Here is an 11043-nt window from a genome sequence, read left to right on the forward strand (position 1 = left end):
ATGGGACAATGTTATCTTCTAATGGCTGGGTTAGTGGCCAGAATGAAATGGGTGGTGGGTCTTGGCCCAGCCCCTAGGGAGAACAGACGCCCACAGCACATTAACCAGCACTAACCGCCCCCATGCTGACAATGGTCATTTACAGGCTGCAATAGCAATCAGCACCAGGATCGCAGCATCTATTTAACCTCACAGCCTCCTCAAGCTAGTTCAGCGTCGCTCCTGTCTCACAAATGGAGAGCCCGAGGCAGAGGGCCACATTCTCCAGTGCTCCGCTCCCAGTTAGGGATGTCAATACGGGTGAGTGATTCCAGAGCCCAGCGGGCACCTGGTGTACTGAGTTCCCGTGAGGGATGGGCCCTTTGGAGACCACTGGCTAGAGCAGAGAGGTGACTGGCCCAAGGTCACACAGGGACTCTGTGGCAGAGGCAGGAATAGGGCCCAGGGCCAGACCACTGCCAAACCCACCAGACCATCTAACGTCTCCCAGAGAGGCCAGGAACTGAGCGGCGCACTGAGAGCGAACTCCCCTCTCTTCCCTACAGCTGGTCCCACCAGGTCACAGTTTAGATCTCGTGGAGGAGGAAGCTTGTCCTGTGCTGTCTATTTTGGGCCTACGCCAGACCTTCAGACCCCAGGGCTGTTGAGCCGGCACTGAGCTCACTGTAAGGGTCTCTGGAGAGAATGCGAGTGTAACAAGAACAACGTGGTCTCTGTTCTTCTACCCAGGAGAGGCCCAGGGAGAGAACTCTCTCCTGTCTCTCACCTGGGTGATGTCATGGTCGGAGTCTGCTATAGACCACCAGACCAGGGGGATGAGGTAGACGAGGCGTTCTTCCATCAACTAACTGAAGTTGCTAGATCACAGGCCCTGGTTCTCATGGGAGACTTTAATCACCCTGATATCTGCTGGGAGAGCAATACAGCGGTGCACAGACAATCCAGGAAGTTTTTTTGGAAAGTGTAGGGGACAATTTCCTGGTCCAAGTGCTGGAGGAACCAACTAGGGGCAGAGCTTTTCTTGACCTGCTACTCACAAACAGGGAAGAATTAGTAGGGGAAGCAAAAGTGGATGGGAACCTGGGAGGCAGTGACCATGAGATGGTCGAGTTCAGGATCCTGACACAAGGAAGAAAGGAGAGCAGCAGAATACGGACCCTGGACTTCAGAAAAGCAGACTTGGACTCCCTCAGGGAACAGATGGGCAGGATCCCCTGGGAGAATAACATGAAGGGCAAAGGGGTCCAGGAGAGCTGGCTGTATTTTAAAGAATCCTTATTGTGGTTGCAGGAACAAACCATCCCGACGTGTAGAAAGAATAGTAAATATGGCAGGCGACCAGCTTGGCTTAACAGTGAAATCCTTGCTGACCTTAAACGCAAAAAAGAAGCTTACAAGAAGTAGAAGATTGGACAAATGACCAGGGAGGAATATAAAAATATTGCTCAGGCATGCAAGAGTGAAATCAGGAAGGCCAAATCGCACTTGGAGTTGCAGCTAGCAAGGGATGTTAAGAGTAACAAGAAGGGTTTCTTCAGGTATGTTAGCAACAAGAAGAAAGTCAAGGAAAGTGTGGGCCCCTTACTGAATGAGGGAGGCAACCTAGTGACAGAGGATGTGGAAAAAGCTAATGTACTCAATGATTTTTTTGCCTCTGTCTTCACAAACAAGGTCAGCTCCCAGACTGCTGGACTGGGCAGCACAGTATGGGGAGGAGGTGACCAGCCCTCCGTGGAGAAAGAAGTGGTTCGGGACTATTTAGAAAAACTGGATGAGCACAAATCCATGGGGCCAGATGCGCTGCATCCGAGGGTGCTAAAGGAGTTGGCGGATGTGATTGCGGAGCCATTGGCCATCATCTTTGAAAACTCATGGCGATCGGGGGAGGTCCCGGATGACTGGAAAAAGGCTAATGTAGTGCCCATCTTTAAAAAAGGGAAGAAGGAGGATCCGGGGAACTACAGGCCAGTCAGCCTCACCTCAGTCCCTGGAAAAATCATGGAGCAGGTCCTCAAGGAATCAATTATGAAACACTTAGAGGAGAGGAAAGTGATCAGGAACAGTCAGCATGGATTCACCAAGGGGAAGTCGTGCCTGACTAACCTAATTGCCTTCTATGAGGAGATAACTGGCTCTGTGGATGAGGGGAAAGCATTGGATGCGTTATTCCTTGACTTTAGCAAAGCTTTTGATACGGTCTCCCACAGTATTCTTGCCGCCAAGTTAAAGAAGTATGGGCTGGATGAATGGACTGTAAGGTGGATAGAAAGCTGGCTAGATCGTCGGGCTCAACGGGTAGTGATCAATGGCTCCATGTCTAGTTGGCAGCCAGTTTCAAGCGGAGTGCCCCAAGAGTCGGTCCTGGGGCCGGTTTTGTTTAATATCTTTATTAATGATCTGGAGGATGGTGTGGACTGCACTCTCAGCAAGTTTGCAGATGACACTAAACTGGGAGGCGTGGTAGATACGCTGGAGGGTAGGGATCAGATACAGAGGGACCTAGACAAATTGGAGGATTGGGCCAAAAGAAACCTGATGAGGTTCAACAAGGACAAGTGCAGAGTCCTGCACTTAGGACGGAAGAATCCTATGCACTGCTACAGAGTAGGGACTGAATGGCTAGGTAGCAGTTCTGCAGAAAAGGACCTAGTGGTCACAGTGGACGAGAAGCTAGATATGAGTCAACAGTGTGCTCTTGTTGCCAAGAAGGCTAATGGCATTTTGGACTGTATAAGTAGGGGCATTGCCAGCAGATCGAGGGACGTGATCGTTCCCCTTTATGCGACATTGGTGAGGCCTCATCTGGAGTACTGTGTCCAGTTTTGGGCCCCACACTACAAGAAGGATGTGGAAATATTGGAAAGAGTCCAGCGGAGGGCAACAAAAATGATTAGGGGTCTGGAGCACATGACTTATGAGGAGAGGCTGAGGGAACTGGGATTGTTTAGTCTCCAGAAGAGAAGAATGAGGGGGGATTTGATAGCTGCTTTCAACTACCTGAAGGGGGGTTCCAAAGAGGATGGAGCTCGGCTGTTCTCAGTGGTGGCAGTTGACAGAACAAGGAGCAATGGTCTCAAGTTGCAGTGGGAGAGGTCTAGGTTGGATATTAGGAAACACTATTTCACTAGGAGGGTGGTGAAGCACTGGAATGCTTTACCTAGGGAGGTGGTGCAATCTCCTTCCTTGGAGGATTTTAAGGCCCGGCTTGACAAAGCCCTGGCTGGGATGATTTAGTTGGGAATTGGTCCTGCTTTGAGCAGGGGGTTGGACTAGATGACCTCCTGAGGTCCCTTCCAACCCTGATATTCTATGATTCTGTCTCAGCCTGTCCGAATGAATATAAACCCAGCGGTCAGCTCACACCAGGGGAAAGCAGGCACAGGACCACAGAGAAACCTGAGGGTCTGTTTTAATGGGTGAACTGGCTAAAACTCCCTGGCCTTGGGATTTCCTGGGAATAGAAGTCACCTCCCTGCGTCCTGGGCTCAGATAGCACAGCCACCTCTAGCTCCCACTCCACAGGCAGAGAGGGCAGTGCAGAGGAAAGCTATAAACAATTCCAGACAGGAAGGTTTTCTCACCCATCCCCCTACTCCTAATCTACAGCGCTGTGTTAATTAGCCAGGTGTACTGCTGCTAGGCAGTGGGATGCTGAGCTCCATCGGCTAATGGGCTGATCTCATGGATCAAACCCTAAATTCCTTGAACATGAAGGTGCCAAACGTCAGGCACGCAGCACAGGGAGAAGGAACGGATAATACTACTAGTGCAGCAGCGGCCAGGTGCTGGCTTCCTCACGTGACTGCTGCCACTTGGAATCACATGCCCACCTGCAAAAGGCAGAAGGACTGTCACACAACAGAGTAAGAAAAACAGCACAGTATCCCCAAGGAAAGGAATGGGAACCCCATCACCTGAGACTGGCCAGAGCCCTACCGGAGAGGCTGTCCCAGGTTCCCCCATGGAGCCTCCTCTTTCTTTCCAATCTCTCACTAGAGGGGCAGACAAGTGGGAGAGAAGTGTATTACTTCTTTTCCACCCTCACCTGAGAACCTCCTGACTGCTGAGGTGGCTCTGCTATTTTCCCTGTGGCCAGTGAGGTGTAGGTGGGGGGAGCAGGGAAGATGAGAGAGACAGCTACTGTTTTACTCTACCCAGCCCTCAGCTGATCCACTCCAGTACCTGCCTCTGCTCAGAGCTTCCCCAAACAGCAGCACAGAATGACCCTGATTCTCCCCCTGCATAGGACTCTGAAGGGCAGTCGTGGAACTGACCAACATCTTGTTAATTTCACTCTGCAGCTGGTAGGCAAAGTTCTGAGCAGGGGCAGAGAAGCTGGAGCCTTCCACCTCTGTCCGTGCATCCACGTTCCACTCAAGAGGGGTTTGTTCCATAGCTAGAAGCAAAACACACACACACACACACACAAAATGAATGCTTAAATTCTACAGAAGTTGGTTTCTTCTCCAAGCTCTCTGGGGAAACTCCTACTCACTGCTGAGGCGCAGATTAATTTGCTCTCCCAACGCTGCTGGGGAGCTTCTCAAAGGATGCTTAACTGCTAAACAGAGAAGATGGATGGGAGGGAGTTAAGAAAAAAAGTCAACACAGTATGCAGAAGTGTGCAGGGAGAGACGCTGCCACTGGGAAGAGATTCCCTCCCCTCCCCACCCCTGTCAAACTGAGGAATCCACACCTACAGCAGGGGGTGCTGTGCTCTGAGGGCAACATCTTTCAGATACAAATTGAAGCTGAAATCCTGGCTGACTGGAGCTCCATTGCCCTTCCCCCCTTCTGAGTTTCAACTCTTCTTCATTTCCTGTCCTCAGCAGCTGTGTAACATTGCCCTGCACCATGAAACAGCTGCTGTGAGCCACCCAAGAGGTGGCTGCATTGCAGCGCCGCGGGGAGCAATTCTTGTGTATACTGCATGTCAAGTGCTGTGGGGTCCTTGGGGACGGAAGGTGCTGCTATTAGCATGCAGGCAATAGCCCGCGTCCCCCTTGGCTACTGGCTCACTGTGTCTCACTCCGAAGCCAGGGACACTTCCTACCCCTCTTAACTATCCAGTGGGTTTTGAAACCACTGCACTCATTTAGCAAGTCTGGGTGGGGAGACGAGGACCGGTTTAATCCCTTTGAAGTTACTCACCTCCTGAGATCACCGCTCTGGATATAAGTCAGGTCTCATTGGGAAACTAGGCTCTCTCATGCCAAAAGGCTGAGCCCTTAGACGCATTAACCCCTTTGTGCCTGGACTCTGCTTCATAACAAGGTTATCACTCAATGGAGGTGTATTTGCTGCATGGGGCAGCCCTGGAGATGCCCATTTTGGGCTGCTGAAGAGGTTAAATCAGACCTCCAACCCAGAGTGCTCCCTGGGCTTCAGCTGAATGCTGACCGGGGTGGGTAAGGGGTGTTTGCAAAGGACCCCACTGGAGCTCTCCTTTCAGGCCCCATGGCCAAGCCCTGGCACTGGCTGAAAGGAAAAGCTCCTTTTCCAGCTGTCAATGGCCTCACGTGTCTCCTAATGGTCTCCATGCACCGCGCACACCATCAATTCATTAGGTGAAGCAGATGGTGCTGGGCAGCCACAACGGGGCCAGCCCCAAGGACAGGGTTTGGCTAATCCAAGCCAATGAGGGCCAGGCTCTCCGGACCCCCAGCAGCCCCTGGCTCTGCCTCCCAGGGCAATGGCAGGTGGACAGTGCCTGCGTCGGGCTGCGAGCGCCCACTTGGGAAGCCCAGCGAGAGCAAATGTGTCGTTAGCTAATGAGTGTGCCACTGGGCCAGGTAGGGGCTGCAGCTCAGCGAGCCTCCAGGCAAGGGCCTCCAGATCCACCTGGACTCCCTCAAATCACCACCATCAGTCTTTGGGGATCCCAAATCCTAGTGCAGCCACCTCGCCTGGGAGGCCCTGCAGTGCTGCAGCAGCCCAAACTCCTTCCCCCCGCCATGGCTCCAAACACACCTGAATGCTCCTGCACTGCTCCCTCTTCCCTCAGCCAGTCCTGCCCTCTGCAGCTGCATCTCCCCACCCGTGCTCCCCTCTCCCGACCTCCATCGGGGGGGGGGGGGGTGAGAGGAGCTGCCTTTGCTGAGCACCTCTAGAGTCCTTCGGCCCTCACGGCTGCGGGGTGCAGGCCTCCCCCAGCCCAGACCTGCTCCACGCAAGAAGCGCCCCTGGCTTCCAGCAGCCAATGCTGCTGGGTCTGTCAGCTGCTGCCTGCTCCACCCCCACCCCTTGGGAAGGACGGGCTGCCCCCACCACCCTCCAAAAATAATTGTCCAGCTCCAGAAGCCTGACACCACCCATGCAATGACACTGAACAGAGCCTCTCCCCCACATGGGACTTACTGCCCCTGCAAATACCCCACTCCTAGACCCCAGCCCCCCACCCGCGCCCCTTTGCCAATATTGCTGGGTCTGCTAGAAGGGCTTCCTCCCTAGCATCCACGGCACAGTGCCCCCGCAGGGCTTCATCTCCCATCCCTCCTCACACCTGGTACCCCCCAAAACCTGCAGGCTCCTCTGCTCAGACGCAACCCAGAGCTGCGACGTCAGGGCCTCTCTGAGCCACTGCTTCCCAACAGAGCATCCCATTGTCTCCTACCTGAGCACGGCTCACGGGGGACAGCCCCCGGGGGGCCAATCAGGCGCGGCTGCAGCAAGCGCGGGCCCCAGGGGGAGCCTTGCACAGACGAGGGGCGATAGGCTGGACACGGCTCTGGCCGTGGCTGCTGCCGGCGTTTCACAGCCTCCTCCGTGCAGCTGCAATCCCACAGGATTCCAGCTCTGAAGCCGGCTTGGGCTGTACCAACCGTAGCCACGCGCCGGGGGGCGGAGACCAGAAATATTTCAGCCCCATACAAGAGGCAGACAAAGCCCTGAGACATCATCTCCCGAGGCGGTGGAAGCACTGGATCGTGAACTGGGCACAGAGCCAGCACGCAGGGCCAGGCTCACCCACAAGGTAGCATCAATGCCCAGGGAGCCCTCCTGCCAGCGCCAAGGTTGCTGCCCTGAGCCCATGGCACCAGCTCAGCTCATCTATCACCAGCCCAGCAGCACCCAGCGCCGGAGCATCTGGCTCAGCCTGTGCGGCTCTGCGTCCCCATTTGGCCAAGGCTACCCAGGCGGGAGGGCTGGGCCAGGCCTCGGCCAGAGCCAGGCCTGGCGCACAAGAACATGCTACTCCAGCACAGACACACATGCCGGCCTGAGCATCTCTCTTCCAGTGGTGGGTGTGCAACTCACAGCATGATCTGACCCCCAAACCCTACCTGTAGCCAGAGCAAAGAGCCAGGAATCCTGACTCCCAGCTCCCTTGCTCTGATGCACTAGACCCCACCTCTCTCCCAGAGCTGGGAGCAGCATCCAGAAGTCCTGGCTCCCAGCCCCGCCCTGCTCTGACCATTAGACCCTCCTCTGCCCAGAGCTGGGAACAGAACCCAGGAGTCCTGGCTCCCAGCCCCCCCACCATTAGACTCCACTCCCCTCCCAAGTCAGAAGAAGGCAAAGTCTGACCTCACTGGCTCCCCCCTGCCCCTGGGGGGCTTGGAGTTACTGAGGGAAGTGGTGGACAAGCCAAGGGCAGGGCTAGGGTGAGGAAGGAGGTTAAATCTCACTCTGGTTGTGTGGTTTAATGCTCTCCTTGCAGGGCTGAGGCCCAGCAGCTGAAGGGGGTGGGGGCTACTGCTGGGTGAGGTTGGCTACCAGGGCTGGCTCTTGGTGCTGCAGCCCCGGATCAATGAGACACTCACACTGACCTAGAAGGAGCAGCTGCTTCCTCCCTCCCTGTGGAGGGAATGGACGTGCCCAGCCCACACTCCCCATCCCTGAGATGGAAAGCTACAGAGGAGCTAGTGACAGGCCTTTCATTACACAGCTCCATGCTCACCCGCAGCCAGGCTGGACTCCGGATGGCGAGAGGGACCCCGGATGGCGAGAGGGAGGCCTCAGGGGCACCCCAATGACACAGCACCCCACCACTGCTTGCTCCCAGCACCTGGCAACAGCTCCTAAGCCTGGCTGGACCCCCCACCTGTTACAGCCAGGGAAGAATGGAGGCTCAGCTCCGGGGAGCTCAGGCTCAGCTGATGGGAGTCTCAGGTGCTCAGCATTTGGCTCTAATTTAGCATCTATTGAGCCAAGCAGGGGGCAGGGGATTGGTGAGAAGTGGCTGGGCTGGGATCAGATGATCCACCCAATATCCAGGGCAAATAAATATCAGGACAGATTCATCCCTTCGCTCTCTGCACCCTGAGTGGGGTCTGAACGCCCTAGATCAGGTTGCACTTGGCCTCAGGCCCTGCCTTTAGGTTTGTCCCTCAAGCATGCCACTGTTGCTTGCTTATTAACAAGACAGCGGGGAGGGGAGGCAGCCAGGGCTGGGAGAGCGGGAGGTGGCAGCCATGCCAAGATACTGCCCTCAGGTCAGGGGACCTGGCACCCCTGACAATGACATCATCAAAATGGCATCATCATTTTGTGCGAAAAGATGCTATTAAAATAATACTCTGCCCTTCTCTTAACTACTGCAAGGCTCTCACACGGTTTCATAAACATTCATTCATTGCAGCCTTCACTGGGAGGTAGGCAAGTCACTGAACACATGGGGAAACTGAGGCAGACATGCCAGAGAGAATGGGCAGCCCTGAGGAAGCACCAGCTGGGATAACCCCAGGCTCAGCACCTGTGAGGTGAGATTAGTGCCTCACATCCTGGCAAACAAGTTTGGCCATCGGCATTGGGGTGCAAGAAATGAGTCACAGATGGGAATTCCCCCTCCCCTCCCCACCCTGGACCCTGGCAGCCACGCCCCAGCTCTAGCCATAGCTTCACAGAACAAACAGAGGTCTGGGGGGACCCTGATAGCTGGAAGCGGGTGGCAGCCACTGCTAACACAGCTCCCCCAATGTATTTGGGGTGCCCAGCTGGGGACACCATAAAGGGCCCAGGTGTCCCAGGGAGTGAGCACCGGAGTTGCAGGTGTTCAGCTTTTGTGACGATCGGGCCCTTTTCTGGTGACTGCAGTTGGGCTCCCAGCTCCTGAGGCCCTCCGGACCCAGCACCGCCGTTTGGAGCCCTGGCTGGGACCGCGTCGCTGCAATCGCGGCCTCGGCTCTGCTCCCAGATGGCTGGTTTATTTCCTACTCCATGCAGGGGATTAAAGACAACAGCTTCTGTCCCCAGAGACGGAACAGGCTGGCGCTGAGGAGCAGCCTGCCTGGAGCCTAGCCGCGGGGCCGCAGCGCACCACCAGCAAAGGGGCGCATCACAAATCCTACGCCTCTCTGCTGCACCAGGAGCCCTCAGTTGCCAGCTCCTCCCTCTCGCTCCAACCTACAGCTGAACCCTGCTCCCATTCTGACCCTGTTAGTGTCCTCGAGCCAAACCCGTCTCCTTATGAGAGTCACCTTGGGGCACCCTCCAAGCCCTCCTTTCCAGGAGGGTTCCCCTGATGGGAGATGCCCACTCTCCCTCCCCACCCCAGTCCCCCTGCGCTATTCCCCTCTTCCTCTCTCAGCAGATTCTTTCACTGGCCTCTGGGCCCAGCCGGCAGGGGCCCCAAGCTCCGGAGCGGCTGCTTGCAGCACACACGTAAATCTTCCCCTGCGAAAGAGCGTGGGGAAGGAGCCCGCTTAAGCAACCCGGCTGCAACCTCCTGCTACAGCCCCTTGCACAAGGTCGGGTTCCTCAAAGGCCGCTCTGCAGTGCTCCGGCTCAGGGAGTCAGAATTATCCCCTTCCTGCCTCCTATCCATGCTACAGTTGACACTGTGCTAGCAACAACCAGGAAGGCTCCATGTATATTTTGCCTTTCTACAGGGTCTTTCAGCCAGTGGTCCCACAGCCCTTTACAAAGAAGAGCCAGTGTAGCCATCCCCATGGCACAGATGGGGAAACTGAGGCCCAGAGGAGGGACGTGACTTGCTCAACATCCCAAGATTGAATCCCACCTTGTCTCAGAAAAGGGCTAGAGGGGACAAAGGGGGCAGCTGTGAACCATTGTAGCTTTCACAGCTGGGGATGGGGAGAATATCCAATAATCCCCCCAATCCTAAAAGAACTAAAATCTAGTCCCCTTTCAGGTGCAGTCAGCCGTTGCCCTTAACACCTCTGCTGGCGGCCAGGGCTGTAGCTGCATTTCTACAGTCCAAATCCTACACAGCTAATTACCCCTCCCCTTCCCCTTCCAGCCCACTGGGCGGCTAGGCCATAGGAAAAAGAACGAGGAGTCTTTGTGGCATCTTAGAGACGAACAAATTTATTTGAGCATAAGTTTTCGTGGGCTAAAACCCACTTCATCTGACGACAAAAGCCCACAAAAGCTTAATCTGTAAGGTGCCATAAGGACTCCTCGTTCTTTTTGCTGATACAGACTAACACAGCTACCACTCTGAAACCTAGGCTATAGAAGACTATCCTGGAGCAGGGAAGCCTGAGGAGGTCTTTTCCAGCCCTAGAGTCAGTGGAAAAACATTGGCCAAGTAAATGGCTGCAAGCGGAACTGAAGTGTGATCATCAAACTTTCACTGCCCACTTCACAAACAAACCAGGACCTGACCCCAGGTCTTAATGTTCTGTCTCCCTTTGGCAGCATTGCAAGTGACATTGTCAGATAGACTTTTTTTTTTCATTTTCCAATTGTTTTCTTCCTCGATGACATCATCATTGGGAGGTAGGCAAGTCACTGAACACATGGAGAAATTGAGGCACAGATGAGCGACTCGCCCAGTCACATCGCAAGCCAGTGACAGAGCCGGGAGTCCTGGATTCCAGTTCCTTGTTACTAACTGTTGGGCTGCACTGCCTATGTAGCTACTAATGTGCCCTCCTGACAGGGAGAAAAACCTTCTAACACAGAAGCGTAGCAATAGGCCAATCAAGTCAAAAGGCTTATTGTACCAGAGCAAGTTCACCACAGGCCTTTCAGTAGGGTCCCCATGCACCGTGTGTGTAAGATATGAGATTTCCCCAGTAGGCTGATCTGGGATAGCTGGAATTGCCTGTGATGGGTTTATGGGACTCTTGAAAGCAT

The sequence above is a fragment of the Emys orbicularis genome, chromosome 4 (assembly GCF_028017835.1).
Source record: "Emys orbicularis isolate rEmyOrb1 chromosome 4, rEmyOrb1.hap1, whole genome shotgun sequence".
Lineage (NCBI taxonomy): Eukaryota > Metazoa > Chordata > Testudines > Emydidae > Emys > Emys orbicularis.